At 35.9% G+C, this 17,364-nt stretch overlaps 1 long non-coding RNA gene across 1 annotated transcript; it reads right to left on the reverse strand.

Annotated features, from left to right (window-relative positions):
• Positions 1-247: 247 nt before the first annotated feature.
• LOC136794501 (uncharacterized) lies at positions 248-9,544 on the reverse strand. The gene is made up of 3 exons (XR_010841385.1): positions 9,499-9,544; positions 7,456-7,543; positions 248-313 (listed from the first exon to the last, which is right to left on the reverse strand). It is a non-coding gene; the product is annotated as an uncharacterized lncRNA (long non-coding RNA).
• Positions 9,545-17,364: the final 7,820 nt, after the last annotated feature.

Raw genomic sequence — 17,364 nt, forward strand, 5'->3', positions numbered from 1 at the left:
AAATAATCACTTTTCAAACTCCTTGGTGAGAGGCACCATATTTTACCTCTATATCTCCAGGTTCTTTGATAAAGTCTGCCATATATTTCTTAAATTGATGAATGCACATATAAATACATGAGAAAAATCATATCTGAGTTAATAGGAAAAAACTTTTCAGTTTTTAATAGTAATATAATAGATACACAATGACCTGAAAAAAAAAGTTAAGATTACCTGTAGTTAAAGGAATCTAGTACCTTTGAAGCCTCTACTCCTTCCTCAATTTTTCCAAATCCAAAATGGCCCAGGCCACTTCCTCTTTTTGGAACTCCTAGAATCAAAAAAGGAAAACATTACAAAACAGATTATAAGATTTCTAGATGTTTACACTGAATACATTCATATATTTAAAATAAAATGCAATAGAACATGTAGAAATGTATAAAACTTTATATTAGTATAAGCATATAAAGTATAATATGTATATGGAAAAGGAAGAGAAGATGACTTTAAAAATATTGCTTTATTTTCAGGATAGTCCTTTCAAGAAATTTTGCTTCTTGGAAAATTACATAGTAAGTATAACAAATGTGGATAAAATTTTAAAATAAAACCAAGCAATTAAAAATTTTGTTGCACATACTATGGTAAATTTTTATGTATAGTAAATTATATAAATTAATATGTGTAATATAAATCAACTATAGTATGCACAAGAAAATTATTGGCTTTGTGAAAAATATTAATTCACAGAAAACTATAAACATTGTTATTCTAAATTAAAACATACCAGGACTTCCCTGGTGGTGCAATGGTTAAGAATCCGCCTGCCAATGCAGGGGACATAGTTTCGATATGGGAAGATCCCACATGCTGCGGAGCAACTAAGCCCGTTCACTACAACTACTGAGCCTGCGCTCTAGAGTACACGAGTCCACGAGCCCACGAGCCCGCGTGCCGCAACTACTGAAACCCAGGTGCACTAGAGCCCACACGGCACAACTACTGAAGCCTGTGTGCCTAGAGCCCATGCACCGCAATAAAGAGTAGCCCCCACTCGCTGCAACTAGAGAAAGCCCATGTGCAGCAATGAAGACACAACGCAGCCAAAAAAAAAAACACAATTAAGACATACCTATAAGTAAATACAATAAAGACAATTATTTTATTCTGTAAACATGTATCTCTGACTAGATATATAACTCCCTCAGAAAAAGTATGAAAAATCCACACTTTAGGTCTGTTATTGTCATTTTAATGGTTTAGTGCCCTAACCATAATGCAAGAGTAAACCACAAGACATACAGAATGAAATCAGAAGTAATTTTAATATCCCTAAGATTTATGGCCTTGCCAGATGGGAATTACGTGGGAATAATTCAGAATGAAATAAGCAGTTAAAAAAAAAAAAGACTGTTTGAATCCATTCTACAGGTGAAGCAGTCTACAATAGTTTGAGATTCAAGTAGGATTTGTGAAGTGTCTATTAGCTAACATAAATTCAGGGTATCTAGTCTAAAAGACCGTATTATTTGGAGAGTATGGACTCAGAGTTGATACATAGGAATTATAAGTGAGAACTCTATGCATCTCTTATTGTCCTGAAAAGAACAATCCAGATGTCACTTCTCCTCCAAAATCTCTGCTTGATGTGCAACCTCAGCTAGATTGGTCATGCAATCCCAAATTTCTTGGGAAAATAACTCTGAATTGCTTGAAATGAAATTAATGTTTCCTTGGAGGGCAAATATGTTTCCTTGGTGGGGCAAAATATCTAATTTTAAATGGATAGTAAAAATTTAGAAGTAATGAGGTCTATAGTTTTAATGTTCTTATGTTAAACTTAAGAACAATTTGTGTGTCTATGTATTTACATATGTAAGATTATAAATACTGTTGTTTAATACAAAATTACACATTAGAGTACCTAATAGCTTAATTTTATGATTATAATGAAAATATTTTAGTACATAATGAAAGTTTTGACTTTAATGTGAAAGGTTAAAGATGACTAAATTTGGGGCTTCCCTGGTGGCACAGTGGTTGGGAGTCCGCCCGCCGATGCGGGGGACGCAGGTTCGTGCCCCGGTCCGGGAAGATCCCAGGTGCCGCAGAGCGGCTGGGCCTGTGAGCCATGGCCGCTGAGCCTGCGCGTCCGGAGCCTGTGCTCTGAAACGGGAGAGGCCGCAGCAGTGAGAGGCCTGCATACCGCAAAAAAAAAAAAAGACTAAATTTGATATAGTATTGAATATAAAAATTATCAAATTTATAAGTTTAATAAGTATAATCTATTAGATTTATAAGACTCACTTAAGTACTTAGAAAGATTTTGTTAGGCAGTTGAAGTACTTAAGGAGAAAATTGATTACGTTTAATTTAAAAAAACAATTTCAGGGCTTCCCTGGTGGCGCAGTGGTTGAGAGTCCGCCTGCCAATGCAGGGGACGCGGGTTCGTGCCCCACTCCGGGAAGATCCCACATGCCGCGGAGCAGCTGGGCCTGTGAGCCATGGCCACTGAGCCTGCACGTCCGGAGCGTGTGCTCCGCAACGGGAAAGGCCACAACGGTGAGAAGCCCGCGTACCGGGAAAAATAAATAAATAAATAAAAGCAGCTTCAAATTTTAAGAAAATTTAATTATAAAGGCTAAGATAATTGTTAATGTTTGATAGATTTATTAAATATAATGATAACACTTGTAAGTAAAAACTAAAAGCTTATGGATTAATAGGTTTTTAAATTTGAATATGAAGGAAATATTAATTTCAAATGTTAAAGTAGCTATAATTTTTATTTTCTGTGCACAAAATCCATCCTCAAGAACCAAAAAAATCAAAAACAAAACAAAACAAAAACCTCCCAATGACAGTAATAAATATGAGATTTGGCAAACTTTGTAATATGTTCTAATTATAGTCTCAAGAGGCTTATGAATTTTTCTCATTCTGAGTACCAGATTCTTGACTAGTAATTAATCAAGTTCTAACCAATCAAATTACCTTTATCTTACAACTTTTAACTTGAAGAAGAATTGAATCTATAACCCAATATCTGTGATGAAAACAACATATGCTTTCCAATACATGCCTTTTACAGTAGAACAGAAAGAAAAATAGTTACTAAAAATGCAAAGAGTTCCCTGGTCGTCCAGTGGTTAGGACTCTAGGACCCAGCGCTTTCACTGCAGTAGCCTGGGTTCCATCCCTAGTCGTTGGGGACCTAAGATCCCGCAAGCTGCTCAATGTCGCCAAATAAAAAACATAATAAGTAAAAGAAAAATACAATTATTACTGAGCTGCATTCTAGGGGAGGAGCAGTATTGCCAGGGTAAATAGTTGTTCATTAAGAAAACACCTAGATGGGCAGTGACATCAGCAAGATGGCCAAATAAGAAGTCCCTCTTTTGTATCCCATTCTCAACAGCACTCAACATCGTAAATCATCTATCATAAATTATCTAGGAAATGCAAATAAAAACCACAATGAGATATCACCCCAATCAAAAAGACAAGAGACAAGTGTTGATGAGGACGCATAGTTAACGGAAAACTTGTGCACCTTTGGTTAGAATATAATCTGGTAAACCACTTGGAAAACTATATGAAGGTTCCCCCAAAAATTAAAAATATAACTACCATGTGATCCAGCAATCTCACTTCTGGGTGTATAGCAAAGGAAATGAAATCCCTATCTCAAAGAGATATCTGCACCCTTATGTTCATTGCAGTACTATTCACAATAACCAAGACATGGAGACAAGCTTAGTTTCCATCAACAGATGAATGGATAAAGAAGACGTGGTGGGCTTCCCTGGTGGCGCAGTGGTTGAGAATCCGCCTGCCGATGCAGGGGACACGGGTTCGTGCCCTGGTCCGGGAAGATCCCACATGCCGCGGAGCGACTGGGCCCGTGAGCCATGGCCGCTAGGCCTGCGCGTCCGGAGCCTGTGCTCCGCAACGGGAGAGGCCACAGCAGTGAGAGGCCCGCATACCAAAAAAAAAAAAAAAAAAAAAAAAAAAAAAGAAGACGTGGTATACATATACAATGGAATATCATTTAGTCATAAAAAGAAGGAAATCCTGCCATTTGCAACAACATGGATATACCTTGAGTATATTATGCTAAGTGAAATAAATCAAACAAAGAAAGACAAATACAAGTAAATATCACAATTAAAAGATCTCACTAATACATGACATTTTTTTTAAAAGCTGAACTTATAGAAACAGAGAGAAGAATGGTGGTTTTCTGGGGCTGGGGTTTAGAGGAAATGCAGAGATATTGGTCAAAGGGTAGAAATTTCCAGTGATAAGTTCTGGGGATCTAATGTACACCACGGTGCCTATAATTAATAATTCTGTATTATATATGCAACACTTGGTAAGAGTAGATTTTAAATGTTCTCACTACCAAAAAAATAGTAGTTATGTGATGTGATGGATGTATTAACTACCCTTTTGTGGGAATCATTTCTCAATGTATACATACATCACATTATCACATTGTACCTTAAACTCACGCTATGTTATTATGTCAATTATATTTCAATAAAGCTTGGGGGGGGGAAACAAAACACCTAGATGGATTGCTGCTTAGTTATACAAAATGATTATTATCCTCTCCTGTCTCCTACAAAGTGTGGAAGGGACTACTAGCAGAGAAATCAACAAATTATTGTAAATGGCAAATATCAGATATTTGGAGGATTAGGAGAAAAAAGGGATAGAGGGAGGGAAGATCAAATAGACATGGCCTTGGGCATGGCTGTGAGGAAAGTAGGTGTGAAAAATTTACCTGTGACAGGGTTGGACAAGAGGCTGTAGCAGATATGGTCAAGAGGCCAAAGGATTGAGTTGCTTGATAATTCAATTTTAAGTTATATCTGTTCACCTTACCCAAATTAGTCTAATCAATGGCTCTGGGCTCTGGAGGAAAGGGGAGATTTTTCTATGCTTAGGGATATAAAAGCAGAGAGAGGAAAACAACCAAAGAATGTAAAATTGAGAATTCAGTGGAAAAAGAAATTAGATCATGATATGCAAGATACTGTAATCCATGTAAGATAGTGGGGGGTGGCTATACTTTCCACAAGAAGAGGAATAAGAACTCAGGGTAGTTTGTTTTTAAAGACCAGATGGACAACAGATAATCGGAGGACTTAATGGTATTCAGGTGACAAAGACATGAATTACTCTTACATGCAATGAAATGTAAAGAATATACAGTGGACCATTCCTCCTCACCAAAGAATTGGTAAGAATACTTATCAAGTGCATCCAAGAGAATACCTGTACTGGCTCACAGGGTAATCTCTCATCCTGGTCCTGGCCCTTGATAAACTCTCTGCTGATAGCCTATGAAATTTGCTGTGGTCAGAGACCTGTCTTGAAAAATTGCCAGGAAAGCACTGCTGCTCACCCTATTAAGCTATGTTCCCTGTGTATATATCCATAGTTCTCCCCTTGGTTTGGTAATTGGCTTGTATTCCCTTCTCTATGTAACTCTTAGCTCTACTTGTTACCTTAATTTCAGTGTTATCTGTGATTTTGGATACAAATACTCCTATGTTAGAAAGCCTTCATCAGAGTGCTACCCCTTGCCTTCTTTCACCCCACTGAAAGACAGGTATAAAGGCATTATTTCCATGTTTCGGGAGCATATCTTCTTTGTGTTACTTGTGGCTTTTTCTCTTTGCCTTCTCCTCAAATATCTACCTATTAAAACATGTACTAGAGCTCTATAAATTTTTCCTTACATCATACTTGTAACTATATCTATAAACTCAGGGCAGAACGGGTCAGAGACTGAATCTTCAAAAATACTTAAAAGTGGGCTTCCCTGGTGGCGCAGTGGTTGAGAGTCCACCTGCCGATGCAGGGGATGCGGGTTCATGCCCCGGTCCGGGAAGATCCCACATGCCACGGAGTGGCTGGGCCCTTGAGCCATGGCCGCTGAGCCTGTGCATCCGGAGCCTGTGCTCCGCAACGGGAGAGACCACAACAGTGAGAGGCCCGCGTACCAAGAAAAAAAAAAGGAAAAGTATTTGTCATGAATCATCATTTTTATAAATAGAAAGTGTAACCAAGTAGGACCCTACGGGGCGGGGCCTTCCTAGGACAGGCCTTCCCCCTATCCTTTGCTTTAGCTCCTCTCTGAAGTACCTAGATAACAGTATTTGTTGCAAATTTCCTGAGTTGTTTTACAGACATAAAAATCCCCCACCAAATGGAAGACGTTAACTACTTGATGACCATGAGCACAGAGCCCCAGGCCTCCTGGAGTTTAAGGACAGATAATGTTAACCCCTGTTACAATGCCCTGTTCCCTCACCAACAGCCAGAGAATTGTGCATGAGCTGATCACATACCCTGCAACACAACCCCCTCACCTGGCTTTTAAAAATGCTTTGCCGAAGAAATCCTTCGGGGAGCTCAGGGATTTTTAGAGCATGAACCACCCCTCTCCTTGCATGGCCCTGCAATAAACCTCTCTGCTCCAGCCTCCAACGTTTCGGTTTGTTTGGCATCACTGTGCTTGGGACACAGGGGCTTGTGCTAACAAAAGCATTTTTAAATGCCCTCCATTCAGAAGCTTCTAGCTAGAAAGGAGCAGGTTGGAGGAGTCAGTCATTCTTAGGCCATAGCCAAGTTTTCTAAACTTAACTCCTCCTGTCAAGTCACCCTAGCTCACAGAAGGCAATTAGCATTCATCTTCCAGCTAAGATGGTCTGGAGAAAAATGTGAGGCAAATCTACAGGATTTCTTATTAAAAACTGAGGCAAAAATAGAGAATGTCATTAAAATAAAAACTCTTACATAATTGTATGGGCTAGCAACAAGGCTTTAATTTAAAAAAATCTGAATTGTGAGTAAGAGTAATCATTAATTGGTAACTTGCTCCTTTTTTTTTTTAAACATCTTTATTGGAGTATAACTGTTTTACAAGCATGCTCCTTTTGTATAAGAAGTTCAGCTAGCTGTGGAAAGAGGTTGGGATGACCTTGTAGGTTGAGTTATTATTGACAAGGAGTCACAGATGGAGGGAGAGCCCCTCCCACTTTCTCATTCTCAGTGTTCATAAAACCAACAGTATTTCTCTGGTGGAATGAAGGGGCTCTTGTTTAATTAGAATAACAGCCCTCAAAAAAAAAAAAGAATAACAGCCCTCTTACACATATAGACTCTACTCCCCTTTCTGGAAGAACTTGCTTAAGCTATTTCAAATAATTTAAAAAATTATTTGTTGATTTACATCAATTTAAGAGAGTATGTTTTTAAAAAAAAAGTAATACCAAAAAAAAAAAAAGAGAGAGTATAGTATGTTTTTCTAAAGAATGAGCTTAAACCAGCTGCACGAGAAATATTGTCTTGCAAAAAGAACCTAAAGAATGGGAATACATTTCTCCCTAAGTTATTGATGCTAATCAAAGCAAATTCCTATATCCAAGACTCACAGTTATATGTTGATTAAAATACCTGTGGATGCTGCCTTGATTGTTTATCATTAGTGTTGGGGCCTTTCATATCCAGTAAGGAAAAGATTCCTAATGTCCTTTTCTCCCACCTGAAAAAAATTATGGAAGTGAATGTATTGATATTCATATCTTTGCCTTTTCATCTACCGTACCCTATTTCCAGTTCCCATAGGTAAGAGATTTCATAAGTATTATATAATCTTGACTTTGTCCTTGGAGAAGCAAAAAAAAATACATGTATATCTACTATATGTCAGACAAAAATCCTAAGCACTTTTACATACACTGTTTTTTTAAAAATTAACTTCTCTGCAAGACTTTTTTATGGGTTATGAAACCAATGCTTAATTAAATTAAACAATTATTTGCCTAATAACTTTAAATGGAGTATAGTCTATAAAAATACTGAATCACATTGTTGCACATCTGAAACTAATATTGTAAATCAACTATACTTCAATCAAAAAAAATTATTTGCCAAAGGTCAAGTGGCTAATACAGGACTGAATTAGGATTTAGAACTTGATTTTTCCTTGGATAGCTTGATAGGTTATTGAATTGGGATGCTCTTGAGGAGAGAAACAGGGTGATGTTTTTATTGTACACTGAAGTACACGGAAAGTAATCAGTTAATGGTTGTGCAATAAATCCCAAGTCATTACTTCTTTTGTTCCCCTTAGCCACCCCATCTTGTTCTTAATCTCTCTTGTGCCACCCAGTAGCAATCCTGAGTAGTACTACGTAGGGTATTTCAAGAAATGCTAGATTAAACTTGGAGCAGTTAAATCCTTGAGGACTCAATTTATCACTTAAATTCATCAGGGGAAGTGACAAGCAACAATTGAGAGCATAAAATTGAGGGACAGGTCAGATACAATGACAGTAGAGTTTAGTAACAATTGTCTACCCTGATGAGATCTTTATCCACTGTCCCCATTTACACTGACTACTCATCAATTAACATTGACTATCAAATGCTAATGGAGTTGAATACCTGAAGATGCCTGTCATTGGAATTAGGCACTACTAAAACAATGACATTATATAAACACTTGAAAAATGCATTACTAGATCTGAGGTAACATCATTATTATAGCTAGATATTATTTTCTCCTTTATTTACCTCTCTTTACAAGAAGGGATAACCAAATTACCCCATGGAATAAGCAGAGACAAATCCAATTACAACTAAGCAAGCAATGAACGAAAATTTAGATATTCTTCCACCCTTGTATTGCCTATATAGATATGTGTGGTTTCACTTAGTTAAATTGAAAGCACAGGTCCAGGCCACTTGATGCCAAGTTATAGATCTTTCCACAACAGCTTTTGGCAGCAACTTCCAAGAATTTGCTTTGGAAAATTTATAATTCACTATAGCTGCATACATTTGCTGTATAATTTTTCTCTCATAGCATTATTTTAGATTTGACAATGAGGGAAAGGATTGGAGAGAGTTCCCGAATATACATTTTGGTGAGAATATTTTTCATCTTTCTAAATTTCATGTTAAGTGGGTGTAGAGTTTAAGAACTTAGTAGCCTAGTTATGAAGATTACATAGCCTGTAGATATTACTGGCACAGAAAATGAATCATTTTTCACTGAATGGCGATAAGTAAACTTTCACAAAGCCCTCAAACCATATTGATTACACCTAGACAAAAAGTTTCCCCACCCCTAGATGATACCACTGGTGTTTCTGCTAAGAGAAAATTGACTGTATCTTTTCCAAGGCAATTGGCAATAGGGCTATAGTTACCCTTCATTTCTTTTCATTTTCAAAATAGCCAGAACCAAAGGAACAGCCTGACTAGTTAACCTGCCTGCACAATTACAGGGCAATGGTGATCACATGTCTTTGGGGCTGGCTCTACCTCCCCAGCTCCATTCAGCAAGGTACCTTCTTGTAAGGGAAATGACACTTAGACAACTGCAGTCATTCTAAGACAAATGCAGTTATCAGGAATTGGAAACACTTTGCTCTCAGATTCCCGGCTCAGCATGTTCCCAGGCTTATGATTATCTCACACACAGCTGCAAACCTTGGAGGATGCTGTTCTTTATTTAATGCTCAGCTAGGATTTCTTCTCTGGGGTACTGAAGACTGGATGCTAGGTAAATTTCTCCTTTACTGTCAGCTCAGTCTGTCCAAATGAAAGAAGAAAAAAAATGGAAATGTCATCACATGAATTGACATCATTTTGTAAACTATCCCCCCCACGCACACACATGCACACCATATCTAAGGACAACGAGAACCAACATTATTAAAAATGTACTAAAATGCCCAACACTACTTTTTAAGTTGCCTCATTTAATCCCCATGCAAGTTTTTAGAAATTGTATTATTATAGAAACTTTTCAAGTAAAGAAACTGATAATTTGACAGATTAAAAAACTTGGGTAACCTACTCTGCTAGTAAATAGCAGAAGTTGGGGACTGAAAAGCCATGTTTATTCCACATGTTTTTAATGTTTTATTTTATATTGGAGTATAGCTGATTAACAATGTTATGATAGTTTCAGGTGTACAGCAAAGTGATTCAGTTATACATATACATGTATCTATTCTTTTTCAAATTATTTTCCCATGTAGGTTGTTACATAATACTAAGCAGAGTTCTCTGTGCTGTACAGCAGATCCTTGTTGCACATTTTTATGGTGCCTCTACTCAAGATCTATTTATTTCATTCACTGGAAAAAACCCTCTTTTTATAAAAAGATTAATCAACAGTAATTAATTGAATGACCTCTATGCGCCAGGCTCTATTCTAGGTACTAAAGATATAGATCCTGCCATCATGGAACTTACATTCTAGTGGAGAGAGAAGAAATATACAAAAATGATGAGTAAATGTTGATCCACCATGTATTAGTCAAATGACAGGGAAAAGAAAAAAAATCACAGTAGAAGGACTGAGAATACTGAAATGTTGATGGAGGTGAGGGTGTGGGGGGTTGCTTGTTCAATTGGAGTGAAAAGAAAGATTTTCATTAAGAAGGTGATATCTGGGCTTCACTGGTTGCGCAGTGGTTGAGAGTCCGCCTGCCAATTCAGGGGACATGGGTTCGAGCCCTGGTCTGGGAAGATCCCACATGCCACGGAGCAACTGTTAAAAAAAAAAAAAAAAAAAAAAAAAGAAAAAGAAAAAGAAGGTGATATCTGATGAAAGGACTAACAGAGGTGAGAGAATCAGCCAGGCAGATAACTTGAAGAGCATCACTACAAGCAGAGGGAACAGTGAATGTAAAGATCCTGAGGAGGAAGTGTCCCTGGAGTGTGTAAGGAACAGCCAATGAGAACTGGGTGACTGGCATATGGAAAAGAGAAACAAAAAGTAGAACATAACATCAGGGAGGTGATGAGATAATGAGTGATGAGAAGTACAGATATATGCGGTTTTAAAGGCCACTGGAAATGCCTTGCCTTTCATTTCAAGTGAGGCATAAAGCCATTCCAGGGTCCTGAGAATAGGAATGACCTATTTAACTTACATTGCAATAATATCATTCTAGTTGCTGTGTTAAGAGTAGAATGCAGATGAGTAATGGAGGTAGCATGAAGATCAGATAGGGGCTAACAGTAATACTGATCTGGGTAAGAGATGATATTGGCTTCGATGATTAGGCCTACAGTGGTGACATAAGGATAGTGAGGAGTGGTGAGATTCTAGGTCTTTGAAAGTAGAACCTACGGATTTCCTGAAGAACTGAATGAGGAGAAAGAATAAGGAGAAGAATTAAGGAGGGGCTCATGGTTTTTGACCTGAGAAACTGTAAGTTTATAGTTACCATTCATTGAAATGGAGAAAATTTTTGGATGAGCAACTGTGGGGGAAAATATCAGGAGTTTGGACAATGAATAAGTGTTTAAAATTAGAATTGTAAGTTTGGATTGCCTATTAAATACCCAAGGGGAGATATTAAGTGGTTCAATAAATGAGTCCAGAGTTTAGAGGTCTGAAGTGGAAATATAAATTTAAAATAATCAACATAGATATGATACTTAGGATTTTTGAGAATGTATGAATTTCTTTTTTTGGTAACACGTTTATTTTCAGGGAGCAAATCATCATCCATTTGCCTTATTGGAAAAAATTTCCCTGTTACACAGGGAGAATGGAATATTTAAAAAGGAAATGAATATGACAACCAAATGGACTTGGTTGAAATAGGCAAATTTGTTTCTTATTTACTTGTTTTTTTTAATTGAAGTATAGTTGATTTACAATGTTGTGCTAAGTTTTGCTGTACAGCAAAGTCATTCAGTTATACATATACATACAAGAGAAGGTATGAGATTTCTATGTATACAAGTTTAAATAGAAAAAACAAGAGTTTGAAGAACTAACCCTGATGTATTCCAATATTTAGGGAATGGAGACTAGGGAAAGAATGACCAAAAGATTATGAGAATTACCAGCCAAAAGGTAGGTGGAAAACCAGGATCTTCATTTTCCTAAAAGCAAAACAAAAAGAAAATCTCTCAAGAATGAGGGAATGATTAGCTCTTCCAAACACCAGTGATGGTCAAGTAGTAAGACACCTGGAAATTTACTCTTTTATTTAGCAATATGAAGATCATTGGTAGCCAGGATCTTTGTAGAGACAAAATAAATTTTGATGGGATTGGATTTAGGAAAAATGCAAAGAAAGAAATTGAGGCTGTAAGATAAGACTCTTCTGAGGAATTTTACTCTAAAGGGAAAGAGATAAAAGGGGTGGTAACTGACATGGGGCCATTATAAGGATGATAAGGATGATAAAGATGGTTAATAGTAGACATCACCTGAAAACATTTTTACTTTCTTAACACAGCAAATAAATAATAGGATCAAGGTGGATAGCCATCATCAATTTGCTCAATTAATAAATACTTATGCCTTCTTGTGTTATGTACTGCTTTATTCAGGTTTACTTGATAACTTAATAACTTAATAACTTGATAACATTAATAACTTAATGTTATTTTTCTGTTCCAGGAGCCTCATGTATCCTTAGGCTTCTCTTGGCTGTTACAGTATCTCAGAATTTATTTGTTTTTGATAACCTCATAGGCTTCAGGAATGGTGGTCAGATGTCTTATAGAATGTCCCTCAATTGTGAGTTTTCTATTGCTTTTCTCATGGTTAGACTGGGGTTATATTTTTGGAAGGACCCAGAGATAAGTGCCAATATTATTACATAATATCAAGAGAACATCCTATTGATATGACTTATTACTGTTGATGTTAAGCTTGATCACATAACCGAGGTAGTGTTTGGCAAGATTTTCCAGTATGTTACTCTCTTGCCCTCTTTCATACTGTAATCTTCGTAAGGAAGTCATTATGCACAGCACACACCTTAAGGAGCGGGGAGTAGTGTACCACTTCTTCAAATCAGAGTATCTACATAAATCATTTGGAATTCTTCTGTAAGAGGTTAGTCCCCACCCCATTTATTTCTTTACTAATTTATTTATTCATTTATTTACTTCAATATAGATTCATGAATATTTACTTTATACTTAGAGTTATAATTCAATACAAAATCATTTGTTTTGTTGCTCAAGTTGTTCCAGCTTTTAGCCACTGGTAGCTCTTTCAGTTGGCTCCTGTGTCTCCTTGACATACCCCTGTCATGTGGTGTTTGTTGGTTTATGAGCACTTTCATACTTTCTGACACTGCAAAATACTCTAAGCACATCTTGTAAATTTCCTGCTCCAATCCTAGAGTCAGCCATTTCTCCAAGGAGCTCCGGTTTCTTGTATTGGAAAATAGTACAAGAAAAGAAGATAAGGGTGCTAGATATGTTCATCCTTACTGTTCCCTTCTAGACCCTCTCAGCTGACAGAACAGGGAAATATATGTGTGTATAATAGCACATGTGTGTATATATATATATATGTACATTTTAAATTTTAAAGTTTCACTTGTTCATTGCAGGTATATAGTAAAGCTATTGACTCTTGTAAATAACCTTGTTTCCTGTGACATTCCTACATTCACTTATTAGTTCCAGGAATTTTTTGTGTGTAGATTCTTGAGATTCTGCATAGACAATAAAGACATTTTTATATTTAATTTCTTTCTCACTTATATACCTTTTATTTCCTTATCTTGTCATACTGCACTAAGACTTTCAATATGATGTTGAATAGGAATGAGGAGAGGAAACATCCTTGCCTTGTTTCACCTGACTAGAAATTTATCAATTTTATTGAGCTTTTCAAAGAACAAGCTTTTGGTTTTGTTGATTTTCTCTAATGTTTTCCTGCTTTCGGTTTCATCAATTTCTGCTATAATTTTTATTATTTATTTTTTCCTGTTTGCTTCAAATATAAATGATATTTTTCCTCTGGTTTCCTAGATGTGTAAACTGAGATTATTAATTTTAGATATTTCCTGGTTCTAAAATCTCCTTTGTCTGAAATGTATACACCTCCATAGTTTATCTTTCTCCATTCTTTTATTTTTAAACATATATAGATATTTCTATTTCTACTCATGCATATCACCTATATATATATATATCATTATCTAAACATATCACATTATTTGTTATATATACTTTAAAGCTTTAATTTATCCTTCAAAGTTCTATGACATAATGGCAACATGTACATAAATGGTGTTAAAAGGAAGAATCTCTTCTTTTTCTATATATACCTAGAATAAATCAAATAAATTTGATTTATTTCTAAGCATTGTGATTTCCTTAAAAATAAAAACTTCTAGGAGAGTATATTGCAATATAAAAAAGGCTTTAAGTAAATGAGAAAATTTTACACAAGAAATATTTTCCTAAACATGCTTTTCACAAATCAAAAATATGACATACTGTAATAACAACCTCTGAATTGAACATCTTCAACTTAAGTTTGTTATGATACATCATACCTTTGATATGGGAAGCTAACTTCCACTTCTGGTTGAGATGGAACAAAAGGGATTAGGTTTACCCAGCCCCTGAAAAACAACTAAAAGTAACCAAAAAACAAAAAAACAGAAAAAATCCAAAGAAACAACAATTTACAAATATTGCACATTAGGCATCACAGAACAGAGATCTTTGAGAGAAGGGATACAAATGAGATGGACCCAATGATAGCTCCAACTTACTTCCTGAAAAGTGATTCCAGAACACTGTGCAGACAGAGGGAGCCCGAACAGAGCACAGAGGTCTGCCGGAGTGGAGGGAATAGAGCTTGGAGGCCAATGTGGCAAGAGTTCACAGAGTGAAGTATCAAAAAGATACTGGAGAGCTGCAGAAACACAGCACTCCAGAGATCAAAAGGCTCCTGATGCACACCTTAAATCTTCAGCTGAGTACTTATCAGTGCATGCATGTACAAGACCAGAAATAGAAACACCCAAGAAGATCAGAGCTAGAATATCCCTAGAGCTCACAGAGGGCCATAAATAGTACATGTTTCTACTAGCCACAGTGAAAAACACACTAGTAATTCATCACTACCAGGGTATTGGCACAAAGTGAGGCAAAATTATTCCTAGACTAAAGGTTGCTTTGGTTTCGTTTAACAAAGCATAAGTTCAAAACTTTAAAGGATACAATTGTTTCCATTTAACTTAATTATATGCCATAAACAGGCTCAAGTATATTTAAATAATTTGTTTACAGTCCAATACTCAACTAGTAAAATTCACAATGTACTGCATATAGTAAAAAATAGCTAGGCATGCAAGAAGGCAGGAAAATAGAATAATGAGGAAAAATATTATTTAAAAAAATACACCCAGAAATGACACAGATAAAATAGTTTGTAAAGAACATTAAAACAGAAATTATAACTATCCCATATGTCCAAGAATGTAGATGAAATATTGAACATGTTAAGGTGAGACCCAGAAGAAATAAAACAACCCAAATTCCAGATTCTTTAGATGAAAAATTTGTCTGCACTGAAAACTATTATTGATGGAAATAAAAGAAAACCAAATATTGAGAAGAAAAGAATAGCAAATTTGAAGGCATAGTAATAGAAAGTATCTAAAATAAAACAGAGAAGGAATAAAGTCTGAAAATAAAACAGAGCATCACTGAACTCTGGGTCAACTTTCAGCAGTACAAAATAAGTATAATTTGTATCCAGAAAAATGGAAAGGACAGTGGATAGAAAAAATAAAATTTAAGAAATACTTCTTAAACTTTTCAAAATTTGATGAAACTATAAACTCACAAAAGTTCAATAAGCCCCAATAATAAAAAAATAAAGAAAATAAAGGCAGTTCTTAATCATATTGATTAAATCAAGTTGATTTAACATGAAAAACTGTCTAAGAAGAAAGACAAATTATGCAGGATAACAAAGATAAGAATGACAGCAAATTTTTGTGGAGACATTGAAAGCCAGAAGAAGAGTGCCATCTTTGAAGCTCTGAAAGAAAAAAAATTCAAGCTAAGATTCCATACTCATCAAAAATATTTTTCAGGGCTTCCCTGGTGGCGCAGTGGTTGGGAGTCCGCCTGCCGGTGCAGGGGGCGCGGGTTCGTGCCCCGGTCCGGGAGGATCCCACGTGCCGCGGAGCGTCTGGGCCCGTGGGCCATGGCCGCTGGGCCTGCGCGTCCGGAGCCTGTGCTCCGCAATGGGAGAGGCCGCAGCAGTGAGAGGCCCACGTACCACAAAAAAAAAATAAAAATAAATAAATAAATAAATCTCTCAGTTTTTATTATGGCTTGCCAAGGCTTCCCTTTTCATTAAATTGCCTCAAAAAAGTGCTGTTTCAGACTTTCTCCCTGCTTTTTAAAAATATCTTTACTGAAATATAATTCACATACCATAAAATCCACCCATTTAAAGTGTACAATTAAATGTTTTTTGCATATTTAGAGTTGTACATACATCATCACAATCTAAGTTTAGAACATTTCATCACTCCAAAAAGAAACCCCATATCTATCACTCCTCAACCCCCCAATCCAGCCCTAAGCAGCCAGTAAGCTTTTTTTTATATATATATTTTTTCCCACTTCATATAAAAGTTATCATAAAACACATGGTCTTCTGTGACTGACTGCATTCACTTAGCATTATGGTTTTAAGGTTCATCCATGCTGTAGCATGTATTATTAATTCACTTTTTATTGCAAAATAACATATCATTGAATTGATATAACACATTGTATTTATTTATTCATCAGTTGGTGGACATTTGGCTTGTTTCCATTTTTTCACTGTTATGAATAACGCTGCTATTAAATATCTGTGTGTGAGATTTTGTATAGATATGAGTTGTCAGTTCTCTTAAATATATACCTAAGTGTAGAATTACTAGGTCATATCATAACTCAATTTTTAACATTTTGAGGAAATGCCAAAATGTTTCCAAAATGGCTACATTATTTTACATTCCTATGATCAATGTATAAGAGTTCCTATTTCCCTATATCCTTGGCAACATTTATTGTTCTCTATCTTTATTACAGCCAACCCAGGGAGTATGAAGTGGTATCTCACTGTGGTTTAGATTTGAATTTCCCTAATGTCTAATAATGTTGAACATCTTTTCATGTTATCTTTAGCCATTATATTATCTTCTTTGGAGAAATGTATAGACAAGTTTTATGCCCATTTTATAATTGTGATATTTGTCTTTTTTATTATTGGATTGGAAGTATTCTATACATTCTGAAACTAGTTCCTTATTAGATATATGATATGCAAATTTTTTTTTCATTCTTGGGTTGTATTGCCAATTTCTTGATGGTATCATTTTTGCACATTTTTAATTTGGATATGGTCTAATTTATCTATTTTTTCTCACATGTGTTTTGGATGCCATACCTAGAAAACCATAACCTAATCCAAGATTATGGAGATCTACTATGTTTTCTTCTAAGACTTATTTTTAGAATTTGGCTCTTAAATTTATGCCTATTACCCATTTTAATTTCTGTATATGG

The sequence above is a fragment of the Kogia breviceps genome, chromosome 7 (assembly GCF_026419965.1).
Source record: "Kogia breviceps isolate mKogBre1 chromosome 7, mKogBre1 haplotype 1, whole genome shotgun sequence".
NCBI classification, from domain to species: Eukaryota; Metazoa; Chordata; class Mammalia; order Artiodactyla; family Physeteridae; genus Kogia; species Kogia breviceps.